This window comes from Gossypium arboreum, chromosome 3, assembly GCF_025698485.1.
Source record: "Gossypium arboreum isolate Shixiya-1 chromosome 3, ASM2569848v2, whole genome shotgun sequence".
NCBI classification, from domain to species: domain Eukaryota; kingdom Viridiplantae; phylum Streptophyta; class Magnoliopsida; order Malvales; family Malvaceae; genus Gossypium; species Gossypium arboreum.
The window spans coordinates 29,920,766-29,934,153 of record NC_069072.1 but is presented as its reverse complement, the minus strand read 5'-3'; the positions used below and the strand labels follow the sequence as shown (position 1 = coordinate 29,934,153).

The window sequence follows — 13,388 nt, the reverse complement described above, 5'->3', positions numbered from 1 at the left end:
TACTAGAGGCTTTGCCTCAACTTACCGATTTTTGAGTGCGTTCTTTGCAAGCTGTGGAGTGTAAATTTGGGTGGGTTGAGATATTCCCACATGGAGTGTAGGGTGATGCAGGCGGTGTAGCAGTTGGTGGGTTGAGTAGTCTCCCAGTTGGGCTTGCATGCATTACTACTATTGTTACCTATGTTACTGAACTGGGCCTATGGGCCACACTGTTATGTAAAAAGGGGCTAAGGCCTTGCATCAGATTCGAAAAGGGCTTCGGTCCACTATGTACTGTTATCTGAATGGGGCTTAGGCCCAATGGGCTCGAGCTGATTTGGGCTTTGGATGGGTTTCTGTATACACTGAGTTTTCCCAAACTCACCCCTTTTTCTTCCATCCTTGCAGGTGAGCCCTAGTTGGTGGACTTGGAGCTGGGCGAGATTCGGAGTGGCCACACGTTTTCTGCAAATTCGTTTTCTTCTGGTGAACTAGATTTTCCATATTTTCGTTTATGGTTTTGGGTTTTTTTTGTAATAAGGCCGCTAATTATTTTTATGGTTTGGGTTGTTTCTTTATTATTTAATTCTATTATGATAAAACTGATCTATGATAACTAACGAAATAGATTAGCTCTAGGACGCGTTTTCAAAAACATTAAGTGATTTCAAAATAACATGAATACGAGTAAGACTTCCGCTAAGCAAACGTTTTCAACCTTAATCATTTTCTTAAGATGGACCTAACCAAACGGTTTTCTCAAAATTATACGAGATGTTAGAGTGTGGCAATGGCGGTGTGCATGTCTAGGATTGGATCCGAAGGGAGCTTGGTACTTAAGCAGTCTGACGGACTCACCTCCTCTTCTTCCTGGTTTCCTACCTAGTGCACAGCTTCCATTCACTTTAACCTACTTTTAAAAGTGACTTTTACAACACCAACTAAGTTTTCCAACTAAGTAATACGGAATGTTTTGAACGCTTCGATGTGGCGCATCAGATCCGGTCATAACGTCTAGGCTGGGTTTGGGGTGTTACATTTAGTGGTATCGAGCACTGTTGCAACAACTCGGTACGTGGATCGGGTCCAAAATCTTTAAAAAAGTTTTTCTATAAGTTTTCAAAGATGGTCAAAGTTTTTCTATTGAACTAGGTTAAATCAATAGTTTTAAAATAAAAGTGTTTTCAAATGAAATCTTTTTATTTTCGATGAAACAAAAACATGGGTTTTTATGGATGATAAAGAAGTGGCACTGAAATCCCCTACCAAGTCTGTAAGTGTTCTTTTTCTGCTTTAAATATTTATATAGAACTAGACTGGAAATAATACTATAGATAGTACTGAGCCTTAGAGATAGTGCTATTGATAAGGTAGTATTAGGGCTACAAAAGCTGGGACCGTAGCTAAATTGTGATTATGCGAAAATAACTCAAACTCTATCTATTCATAAGACATTCTGTAATAAACAAAGGGAACCAATAAACTAATGTCATAAAATTCGAATCGATAAATCGTTATGAGTACAAGGGCTACTCGAGGAAGAGGCCGTGGTCGAGGTCGAGGTAGCACTCAAGCCGGATCTGCGTCATCGAACACATGCCACCGGCGAGGTACGCCCACCACCGGTTAATGAAAATGGGCCGTATGACCGGGCCGCAGGGATGACGCCTGTCTCGTGCCATGTTGAGGGTTTTGGAAAGGGTGGCGAGCTAACATCGGGCCCATGAATAGGGGGTCCATTTCAACGCCAGCCAACGGAGCTGAGATTTTTAGGGGCGTATCTGGAGTGGCCCCAAATGTGGCTGAATACTGGTTGGAAGCCACCTAGGTCAGTATCAGAAATTCGGAGTTTCCTAGGGTTGGCAGGTTACTACAGAAGGTTTGTGGAGGGTTTCTCGGTAATGGCGGCACCCTTGACAAAACTCATAAGGAAAGGAGTACCATTTGTGCGACCGAGAAACAAAAAAAGCTTTTGATCGGTTGAAAAGGTATTGACCAAAGTGCCGTGTTGATTCAACCGGTGTCCAGGAAGGACTTTCTCAGATACTGACGATGCGTCGCATGTGGGGTTAGGTTATGCGTCTTGATGCAAGAGGGCAAGGTGGTCGCTATGCATCGCGACAACTTAAGGCTCATGAGGTGAATTACCCTACGCATGATTTGGAGCTAGCAGCGGTGATTTTTGCGTTAAAAATTTGGAGACACTACTTATATGGGGAAAAGTGCATCATATACACAGATCATAAGAGCCTATAGTATTTGTTGACTTAGAAGGAGTTGAACCTTAGGCAATAAAGATGGGTGGAGTTGCTTAAAGACTACGACTGTTCAATAGTGTAACACCCAGGAAAGGCTAATGTGGTGGCGGATGCGTTGAGTCAAAGGGTTGTTACTGATTTGAGAGCCTTGTTCGCACGATTAAGTCTGTACGACGATGGAAGCTTGTTGGCAGAACTGCAGGTAAGGCCTACTTGGACTGAGCAGATTAAGGAAAAACAGTTGAAGGACGATTCATTAGCTCTCCGGTTCCAGCAAGTTAAGAGTGGTGAGAACGAGGATTTTGGGTTGAACATTGAAGGAGTTCTGTGCTTTTGTGGAAGGGTTTGTATTCCAAAGGACCCTAAATTGAGGCAGTTAATTCTAAAAGAGGCTCATGGTGGACTCTATGCCATACATCCTGGGGGGAATAAGTTATATCGAGACCTGCGAGAGGTATACTGGTGGTCCGGATTAAAACGAGAGGTGACTGAATTTGTTGGGAAATGTCTGACGTGCCAGGAGGTTAAGGCTGAGCACCAATTGCCTTCGGGATTACTGCAACCTGTGAAAATTCCGCTATGGAAGTGGGAAAGAGAAACAATGGACTTTGTGAGTGGGTTACCTTTGACACCCACCAAGAAAGATTCGGTGTGGGTAGTTGTGGATAGGTTAACAAAATCTGCTCATTTCATACCTGTTCGTACCGACTACTCATTGCAAAAGTTGGCCAAGTTATATGTGGCGGAGGTAGTGCGACTGCATGGGGTGCCAGTATCGATAATTTCTGATCGAGACCCTAGGTTTACATCTCGATTTTGGCGAAAGTTGCAGGAAGCGTTGGGTATACGATTGGATTTTAGCACTGCTTTTCACCCACAGACAAATGGACAGTCAGAAAGGGTTATTCAGGTTCTGGAGGATATGTTGAGAGGTTGTATCATTGATTTTCGTGGAAGTTGGGAGGACTACTTGCCACTGACGGAGTTTGCTTACAATAACAGCTACCAAGCAAGTATTCAGAAGGCACCATATGAAGCGCTTTATGGGCGAAGATGTCGTACGCTGATGTGTTGGACAGAGTTGGGTGAACGACGAGTGCTTAGACCGGAATTGGTGGCAGACACTGAAAGCAAGGTTAGGCTGATAAGGGATCGGTTAAAGGAGGCATCCGATAGATGTAAGTCGTATGCGGATCTGAAGCGCAAAGAGATTGAGTTATTTGTTGGGGATATGGTTTTCTTGAAGGTTTCCCTTGGAAGAAAATTTTGAGATTTGGTAAGAAGGGTAAGTTGAGCCCACGGTTTATTGGGCCTTAACGAATTGTTAAGCGGGTTGGACCAAGGCTTATCACCTAGAGTTACCACCGAATCGCAGCAGTATCCACGACATTTTCATGTATCCATCTTTGGGCGGTATCGATCGACCCAACTCATATCATACCGATCGCGTAAATTGAGGTACAATGATTTAACTTTCAAGAGGAACCTGTGCAAATACTTGATCGTGACGTCAAGGTGTTGAGAAGGAAATCAATTCCACTAGTGAAAGTACTTTGGAGGAACCATGGCAAGGAAAAAGCTACTTGGGAGACTGAGGAGGCTATGCGTCAACAGTACCCTCAACCGTTCTAATAAGGTAAAATTTTGAGGTCAAAATTTCTTTAAGGAGGGTAGAGTTGTAACATCCTGATTTTCGGATTTATTTGCAGTTTTCAATATTTTGTAAAGATTTTAAAATTTTGTATTTGGATGTGAAATTAATATTTTGAGTAGGTAAATGGGCTTATAGAAGGCCCATGTGTTGGCCAAAACCTGGTTGAATTTTTGAATTTTTGGACTTAGGAGTTAGGGGTTCTGGCTAAGTGGCCCTTAAGTGGAGTGATGGGTAAATTGCATCACAAAAAGAACCTTGGTAAAGTGGCCAGGGTGACGCCACTAGGCTCCTAAAAAGGTGGCATGTGGAGCTTTGAGGGAGGCATGGGATTGATTCCCTGTGTTGACAAATAGATGCATTTATTTTTAAGTGCAGGAGGGGTAGTGTTGGAGTCCAGGTGGATTCTGCTAAAGGAGAGTTTGGATCAGTCTAAAATCTTGGATTAAGGAGTGATAAGGGGAGAGGTTTAAGGGATTAGGAGAGAGGCTAGGAGTTGGCCAAATTTTGGGAATTGAAGAGGGGAAAATCGGCAGGGGGTTTTGAGGTTAGTATTTCGGCACCTAGGGTATTGAGTGGTGCCGTTCTCTTCTGCTTAGACATCACAAGGTTTTCTTTTCTCTCTTTTTTCCTTTCTAGCCGAAACTACCACTTCCCCTATTCTTCTTTTTCTATTTTTCTTCCCCAAAGCCGTCCATCAAACCTGCTATTCATCAGCACCTTTGCCAAGTCGCAAAGCCAAATCCTGTGATCACCGCTTGCCGATTTCTTCAAAGCCGTGTCCTTCTATGTTCTTTTGTTTTTATTAATCTACGATTATCTTTTCTTAATCCTAGATACCTGACGGCAATTCTACTTCAAGGTCATAGCCTTATATCGTCATCTCCTTCACCACCCAAAAGCCGAAAGTACCATTGGTTTAGGGGCTTATAGCCGAAACTTCTTCAACCCGTGGATTCGGGTTTTACCATTGTTCTAAGGATAAATCTGCACTTGATTGCGTGGAAATCAAGTAGGAGTAAGGGGTAAGTACTTATCATCTCAGATCTGTTCTTATTTTACGATGTTAGGAAAAGCCGAAGTCCCTAAAAATTAGGGAGGCTGTCGATTTGAGCATAAGGCTTTAAGGGTTTGTAACTGATGTTTTCTTTCGGTGATTAGAGTCTTCTTAAGCGTTGGATCAAAAGCGTGAATCATTGGAACAATCGGATTTGAAGCTAGCTATCGATTTTGGCAAAAAGGTAAGGGTTCAAAGGCTTTTTAGGAACATGGGTCGACTTTGGTTGAGCATGTTTTGGGTATAGTGATTATGGTTTGTAAATAAGAACTGTGCTAATCAATTGTAGGACATCGAAAGAGATCTCAGTAGCAGTCGTCGCGAATCAGGTGTGTACTGAACACCCTTCCTTAGTTCAATTCGGCAAAAGCCGAAATGCCGAAATTCCGGCATTTCATAGGCTTGTGAGTATGCGAATGCTCTCAAGACATAGAGTAATTGTTAGATCTAGCACCACAAAGTGGTAAGTAAGTTTGTGTGACATTTTAGCGTACTTCGGAAAAAGGGGCCAGATGGGCCAAAATTGGGCTCAATGGGCTTACGGACCAATATGGGTAAGATATGGGCAAATTAGCCTGTTAGTTAGATGGTGGACCAAATTGCGTAAAACTGTTGAAAATTTTTGAAGTAATTTGTGCAGTTGCTAAGTTACGAAAATGACCCCTAAAGAGCATAATTACCGAAATACCCCTAGGGTTTAAATTAGCTAAACTGCATGATTGATTAATACTGTATTGTACATGATATGTTTTATTAATATCTGTTGCATGGGATTGGGGTATTGATGGAGGAAGTATTGAAAGTGGTTCATCCACGTAGTAGAGGTTTTGCCTCAACTTATCGATTTTTGAGCGTTCTTTGCAAACTGTGGAGTGTAAATTTGGGTGGGTTGAGATATTCCCCACATGGAGTGTAGGGCTGATGCAGGCGGTGTAGCGGTTGGTGGGTTGAGTAGTCTCCCCAGTTGGGCTTGCATGCATTACTACTATTGTTACCTATGTTACTGAACTGGGCCTATGGGCCACACTGTTATGTAAAAAGGGGCTAAGGCCTTGCTCTCAGATACGAAAAGGGCTTCATCCACTGTGTCTTTATATCTGAATGGGGCTTAGGCCCAATGGGCTCGAGCTGATTTGGGCTTTAGATGGGTTTCTGTATACACTGAGTTTTCCCAAACTCACCCTCTTTCTTCCATCCTTGCAGGTGAGCCCTAGTTGGTGGACTTGGAGCTGGGCGGGATTCGGAGTGGCCACACGTTTTCTACAAATTCGTTTTCTTCTGGTGAACTAGATTTTCCATATTTTCGTTTATGGTTTTGGGTTTTTTTGTAATAAGGCCGCTAATTATTTTTATGGTTTGGGTTGTTTCTTTATTATTTAATTCTATTATGATAAAACTGATCTATGATAACTAACGAAATAGATTAGCTCTAGAACGCGTTTTCAAAAACATTAAGTGATTTCAAAATAACACGAATACGAGTAAGACTTCCACTAAGAAAACGTTTTCAACCTTAATCATTTTCTTAAGATGGACCTAACCAAACGGTTTTCTCAAAATTATACGAGATGTTAGAGTGTGGCAATAGTGGTGTGCATGTCTAGGATTGGATCCGAAGGGAGCTTGGTACTTAAGCAGTCCGACGGACTCACCTCCTCTTCTTCCTAGTTTCCTACCTGGTGCACAGCTTCCATTCACTTTAACCTACTTTTAAATGTGACTTTTACAACACCAACTAAGTTTTCCAACTAAGTAATACGGAATGTTTTGAACGCTTCGATGTGGCGCATCAGATCCGGTCATAACGTCTAGGCCAGATTTGGGGTGTTACAAGTTCTATACCTTGAGGCATTTCAGGAACTAGTTAAGAACCAGGAGGGGGTGGAGGTTGTTGTACAACCAGATTTGTTCATACAAATTCTATAAACCATTCGTTCATCATTTGGAAGAAGGTTTCTTTAGCCTCTCCTCCTCGACCCTCAAATACGGGTTTTCTATTGCTTGAAGCTTCTCTTTGAAGTGAAGCTCGAGCATTGCTCTCAGCTTCTTCAGATTCAGCTCAGTTGGATGACATTACTATATGAAAAACATATTTTAAAATGGTTAGGAGATATCACACAATCACAAGTTATATAATGGCATTTATAGCTAGAATCGTAGTTGCTATATTAGTCTGAAAATTAACTAAACCATAGCTCTGATACCAATAAATGTAACACCCCTAACCCATAATCATCGCTAGAACAGGGTTATAAATCATTACTAGAATTTACAGATCAAATACAAATATTTCATATCAGAAATCAAATCATATTCAATCATATAGTCCTTTTATATGAGCCTTTGAGGCCCAAAATACACATTAGAAACAAGTTGAGAGTACACCGGGTACTTAGAAAATTTTTCGTAAAATGTCAAAATTTTTCCAAGGTGTAGGGGACACATGCTCGTGTTGCCAGGTCGTGTGGCTCACACAGTCAAGAGACACACCCGTGTCTCTTGCCGTCTGGGGATTCAATTTAGGATGTCCCAGCTCGTGTCCAAATTAAGGTGCTTGCTGACTTGGGTCACATGGCCAAGCCGTATGCCTGTGTGTTAAGCCATGTTAGCATACTAACTTACATTAAATAGGTGCAGGGGTCACATGACCAATTCATACGCACGTATGCTAGGCTGTGTGAAAATTTTTGGGTATTCTGTTTTACAATTTTAAAGACGTAGGGGACACACGACCAAACCACACGCACGTGCATGAGGCCGTGTGTTACACACAATCGAGACACATGCCCGTGTCTCTGCCCTTGTGGATGAAAATAGGCCATATCCAAGGCCACATTTCTCACCCAAATTTATCTTCCACCTATATGAACACTTTAACACATTCAAAAGCCAATCTAAAACGAAGTTTTAAACAAGTCATATTATCATATACATCTTAACATTCAAATTTTACCATGATGATCAAAACACGTATTTGCTTACTTATACCAAATATACTATCTCAACTCATTCATCAACATGCTTATATGCTATCCATCATTCAACCACACGAACCATATATCAAGCATGATAAGACAACACATATATAAGAATCAAAATATGTCCAACACAAGTCATTACACTGGCTAGTCACAACCAAACACATACATACCATCATTATCCAAATTTAGCTATACATGCCATTCTAACCCAAAATTTAGTTTGTTACATATTGGAAACACGAATATATAGACATTTTTTCATGCCCTTTTTAACTCAAACTCATGTAGTTTCGATAAAATTCTTGTCGAAAAATATATAATTATTATAGAATAATTAAATTACCCTAAAATTATGAACATGTTGGATTTTAATTTATTTTATATCAAATTTTGATTAATTTTGATTAATTTTGATAGATTTGTGCAAAGGCCGAAAAATGGCTTGTAAGACACTATTAGAAGCGCAAAATCGAGATGCAATTTTGAAGCATCAAGGCGAATTAAATTTTTAGCCTAAGACAGTCCAAATCATGTGTATTAATTCATAATATAATTAATTTTAATTTTTATCCAATTTAATTTGGGTTAAATAAAGTTTTGTTAATTAATTATGAAAAGAGGCCCAGTTGAGCTGAACCGAGAAAATCGATCCAACCAAGCACTGGGCAGCCCAAAACTGTACCACATGCTAACATAATCAGCTTGTTTGGCTGATTATTTGGCTTGCAAAATGGTCCTTGAAGAATCCAATTTGCATTCAAACCTCTCCACTATTCATGCCTTTTAAGATTTGCCCTTACCTAAAAATAGCATGTCTAAAATCTTCAACCATGCCACATGTGTTGCCGGCCATGGAGGGAGTCTTTGGCTGATGATTTTGGCTATTTTTATCAGCCTTCTCAACCTATAACTACCCCCTTGGCTGTTCACTTCAAACACATCTTAACCCTTCTTATCTCTTCACTTCTTTCTCACTTTTCTCTCTTCATTGTTCTTCATTTTCTTCCCTATTCCCTTGCCGATTTCACCTCTTAAAAAAGAGTCAATCAACTACTATTTGGAGTAGCATTCAAGTGTTCGTAGAAGCCTCAGTTTGACAAGAACAAGCATAGAAGGAGGAGTGGAGCAAACTAGTCAAGCCATAGAAAAAACACATTATTTGATTCTTGTTCCCTATCCTTTTAATTTTGTTGTTGTTATGATGAACATGTCTATGAATATTTGTGATGTTGATATGTTTAATTTAGTTGATATGACTTAAATTTAATTTGTGTTAGGTTGATTGCATTTCTTCTACTTGATTGAGTAAAACAATGACTAAGTTATTCTTACATTACAATTGTAAAGTACTAATGAATTAATTATTTAAACGGATTGAAATTGTAATTAATGGACACGATACTTAATCAATGCATGTTTAATCATCTAAGGTAGCTGAGGGTTAAATTAGCAACGGTATCTAGCGATACATTAGCCTTGCATAAGTTGCAATATTATTGTGATTAAACTGTTTTAAGGTAGAACTACATTGTTACCTTACATAATCTTTTATGTGCTTATGAGATTGAATTAATTGTTTGAATTGGCATAGAGATATGTACAAGAGATTATTTTAATTTCATAAGTATGTGTGTGCATTAACACATTTGCTTATTAGAATTTGTTTAATCGGTTGAATTGACATAGAGATATAATCAAGAGATAAATGGATTTTGGTAGGTAAGTATGTTCATAAGTTAGCAAATTACCAAGTTGCCGTGAATTTATTCGTAACAACATGAACATGAGTTTAGTAATTCTAAGTTAAGAAATGCAATTAATCTAGCTCAATTATGTCATTTTGATTAAAATTATATTTTGAAATTTTGCATTGGAACTTTTATTTTATTTTATTTTTATTTTTTTTACTTAGCTAAAATCTTAGTTTTTAATCACATCCTCGAATCAAAATATTTTCCTTCACCAAAGTGTTTTAAATTAATTTCATAAATAATTTTTTTCACAGTCCCTATGGGTACAATAACTTGACATTTACTTGTCACTTTATTACTTGTTGCGATTGTGTACACTTGCACATTTCTGTCGTTCCAAGTTTTTGGCGCCATTTTCGGGGACTGTTTTTAGACGTCATTAGTTGTGAATTTGTTAATTTTTCATTTTTGGTTTATTTTCTTGTTCAATTTTAACTTAATTAATTTTTCTGTGTTTATTTCAGGTGTTTATGATTATTGATTGAATTATCGATTTACTCCCTGGAGACCCTGAGATTGAAAGAACTTTTCGACAGCGAAGAAGACAAGCAAGTCAGAGAAGGACCGAAGAGATGAACTTCGAAAGTCCGAATCAAGGAAAAGGAGCAAATCCTGCTGAAAATCCTATCCTTATTGCTGATGATTGGGATAGAACTCTAAGACAGTATGCCGTGCCAGTGTTTCATGATCTTAATATGGGTATTAGGAGACCCAAAATCGAGGCACAACATCTTGAACTGAAGCCAGTCATGTTCTAGATGCTTCAGACAGTGGGCTAACTCAGTGGAATGCCTACCGAAGATCCTCATTTGCACTTAAGATTGTTCATGGATCTGAGCGATTCTTTGAAGTTAGTCGGAGTAGCCGAAGATGCACTACGATTGAAGTTGTTCCCATATTCACTAAGGGACAGAGCTCGGGCCTAGTTGAACTCATTGCCACCAAATTCAATTTTCACATGGCAAGAGTTAGAAGAAAGATTCCTCATGAAGTATTTCCATCCTAGCAAGAATACTAAGTTGAGGAACGAGATTACCATTTTCCAAAAATTGAATGACGAGTCATTATATGAGGCATGAGAAAGGTACAAGGAATTATTACGAAAGTGCCCTAATCACAGAATCCCACATTGCATCCAACTTCAGATGTTTTATAATGGTCTTAATGCTCACACGAGGATGGTAGTGAATGCTTCTGCTAATGGTGTGCTCCTTTCTAAGTCTTACAATGAGGCTTATGAAATCATCGAGAGGATTGCTAGTAACAATTATCAATAGCCAACCAATCGAGCAGTGTTAGGAAGACGAGTAGCTGGAATACATTAAGTAGACGCTCTTACTTGACTCGCATCTCAAGTATCCTCAATATCCTCAATGCTTAAAATTTTTACCACTAATAGGTTTAATAGTTTTGCAGCACAACCACCGAATCAATTTGAAAATGTAGCCTGTGTCTATTGTGGAGAAGGACATCTGTTCGAAGAGTGTCCATTGAACCCATAATCCAAGTATTACACGGGTAACCAGAACCAAAACTCAGTAAGGCAAGGATTCAATCCAATTCCATATAACCCATTGTGGTGAAACCACATGAATTTCTCCTGGAGTAACCAAGGGGCTAGACCTAGTAACACATATGCCCAACCTAGACTCCCAACCATCTATTGTTACCTAAAAAGTTCAGAAACAACCTCAAGCTAAACCATCCAATGACTTAAAAAACTTATTGAAGGCACACATAGCTAAGAATGATGCCTTAATCCAAAGCCAAACAGCTACATTGAAAAAACTGGAAAACCAAATGGGCTAGCTTGCAACTGAACTCAGAAACTGACCACAAGGTGTTTTACCTAGTGATACAGAGAATCTGAGGAATCCAGGGAAGGAGCATTGTAAAGTGTTAACATTGAGAAGCGGAAAGAAATCAGAGCCCAACATTATCAAAGTTGAAATGGAGCCAGCTGATGCTCAAGACTCAGAGGAAGTTCAACCGAGTGTTGAAATTTTAGTTTCAGTGGAACCTAAATTTGCAAAATTTGATAAGGTAACTTCTGAACCAGCTAATTCTGATAAACTAACAATTTCAGTAGATGTAGAATTGCTACAGAAGATGAATCAACTAGTTCCAGTAAAGAAGGCTCTACTACCCTACCCTCAAAGACTTCAAAAGTAGAAGCAGGAAGTTCAACTGAAGAAGTTCCTAGACATACTCAAGCAACTTCATATCACATCCCGTTGGTTGAAGCACTTGAACAAATGTCGAACTACGTCAAATTCATGAAGGATATATTGTCAAAAAAATGAAGACTTGGAGAATTTGAGACAGTAGCCTTGACAAAGGAATGTAGTGCATAACTTCAAGACAAACTACCCCTCAAAGTTGAAGGATCCTGGATGTTTTACCATACCTTGCAACATTGGAGCAACATATTGTGGTAAGCCACTATGTGATCTAAGTGTGAGTAGCAACTTGATGCCCATGTCAATATTTAGGAAGTTGGGGATAGGTGAAGTTACACTTCAATTAGCAGATCAATCTTTAGCACATCCAAAAGGAAAAATCGAGGATATATTTGTACATGTAGATAAAATTTTTTTTCTTGCTGACTTTGTTATTCTAGAATTTGAAGTAGACAAAGAAGTTCCAATCATCCTAGAAAGGCCTTTCCTAACAACTGGAAGAACCCTTATTGATGTGCAGAAGGGCGAGCTTACTACGCATGTTCAGGACGATCAGGTAAAATTTAATGTTTTTAAGTCTATGCGATTTCCTGACACAATTGATGATTGTTCTGTAGTGTCCAATTTAGAGGAATTAATCATGGAAAAGGTGTAACACCCCGAACCCGAGACCATCGCCGGTGTCGGACACGAGGGGTTAACGAGCTAAATCCTCTTAAAGCACCGACCAATTTGGCATTTCCAGACAGGCTGGAAAACTGCATCACTGTCGCCTTAAAAATCATATCTCGAGTTTCAAAACTCGGAAACTGATTCCGTAAATTTTCCCTGAATTTAGACTCATATATCCTTCCATGGATTTATTTCTAGAATTTTTGGTCGGGCCAATTGGTACAGTTTATTAGTTAAAGTCACCCATGTTACAGGGATCGACTGCTCTGACCTTCGCGCGTTACAACTTGAATATCTCTCTGTACAGGGCTTTAATACTGGTGCCATTTGTTTCTAATGAAACTAGACTCAAAATGGAATCTGCAAATATAAGGCATGACTTCTAATTCTTTCTGGATAATTTATAGAAAATTTTTAAAGTCGCGATAGGGGACCCAGAAACCGTTCTGGCCCTGTCTCACAATAACTTTAATATCTCTTACATGTAACTCCTATGACCGTTTCGTTTCTTCCATATGAAAGTAGACTCATCAAGGTTCATTTAAATAACTTATTCACTATTTAATACCATTCCTACAAATTTTGGTGATTTTTCAAAACCAGACCACTGCTGCTGCCAGCATCTGTTTTCAAGGTAACCTTTACCTATTTCATGATTTCCACGATTCAATTGGCCCTTTTTGCATACATAGCACAAGTGTGATCATGATTAACCATTCCAATGGCTAATCTTTTCAAAACCATTCCATACCCCATAATGATCATCATACAAACGATTATAGAATCATACTAACAACGTATATAAGCCATTTTCGCATGGCTATCCAAGCTTACATAAAACCGAAAGGTACATGACCTT

General features: G+C 39.3%; 1 non-coding gene across 1 annotated transcript; it reads right to left on the bottom strand.

Annotated features, from left to right (window-relative positions):
- Positions 1-10,693: 10,693 nt before the first annotated feature.
- Positions 10,694-10,800, bottom strand: LOC128290752 (small nucleolar RNA R71). The gene has a single exon (XR_008280539.1). It is a non-coding gene; the product is annotated as a small nucleolar RNA R71 (small nucleolar RNA).
- Positions 10,801-13,388: the final 2,588 nt, after the last annotated feature.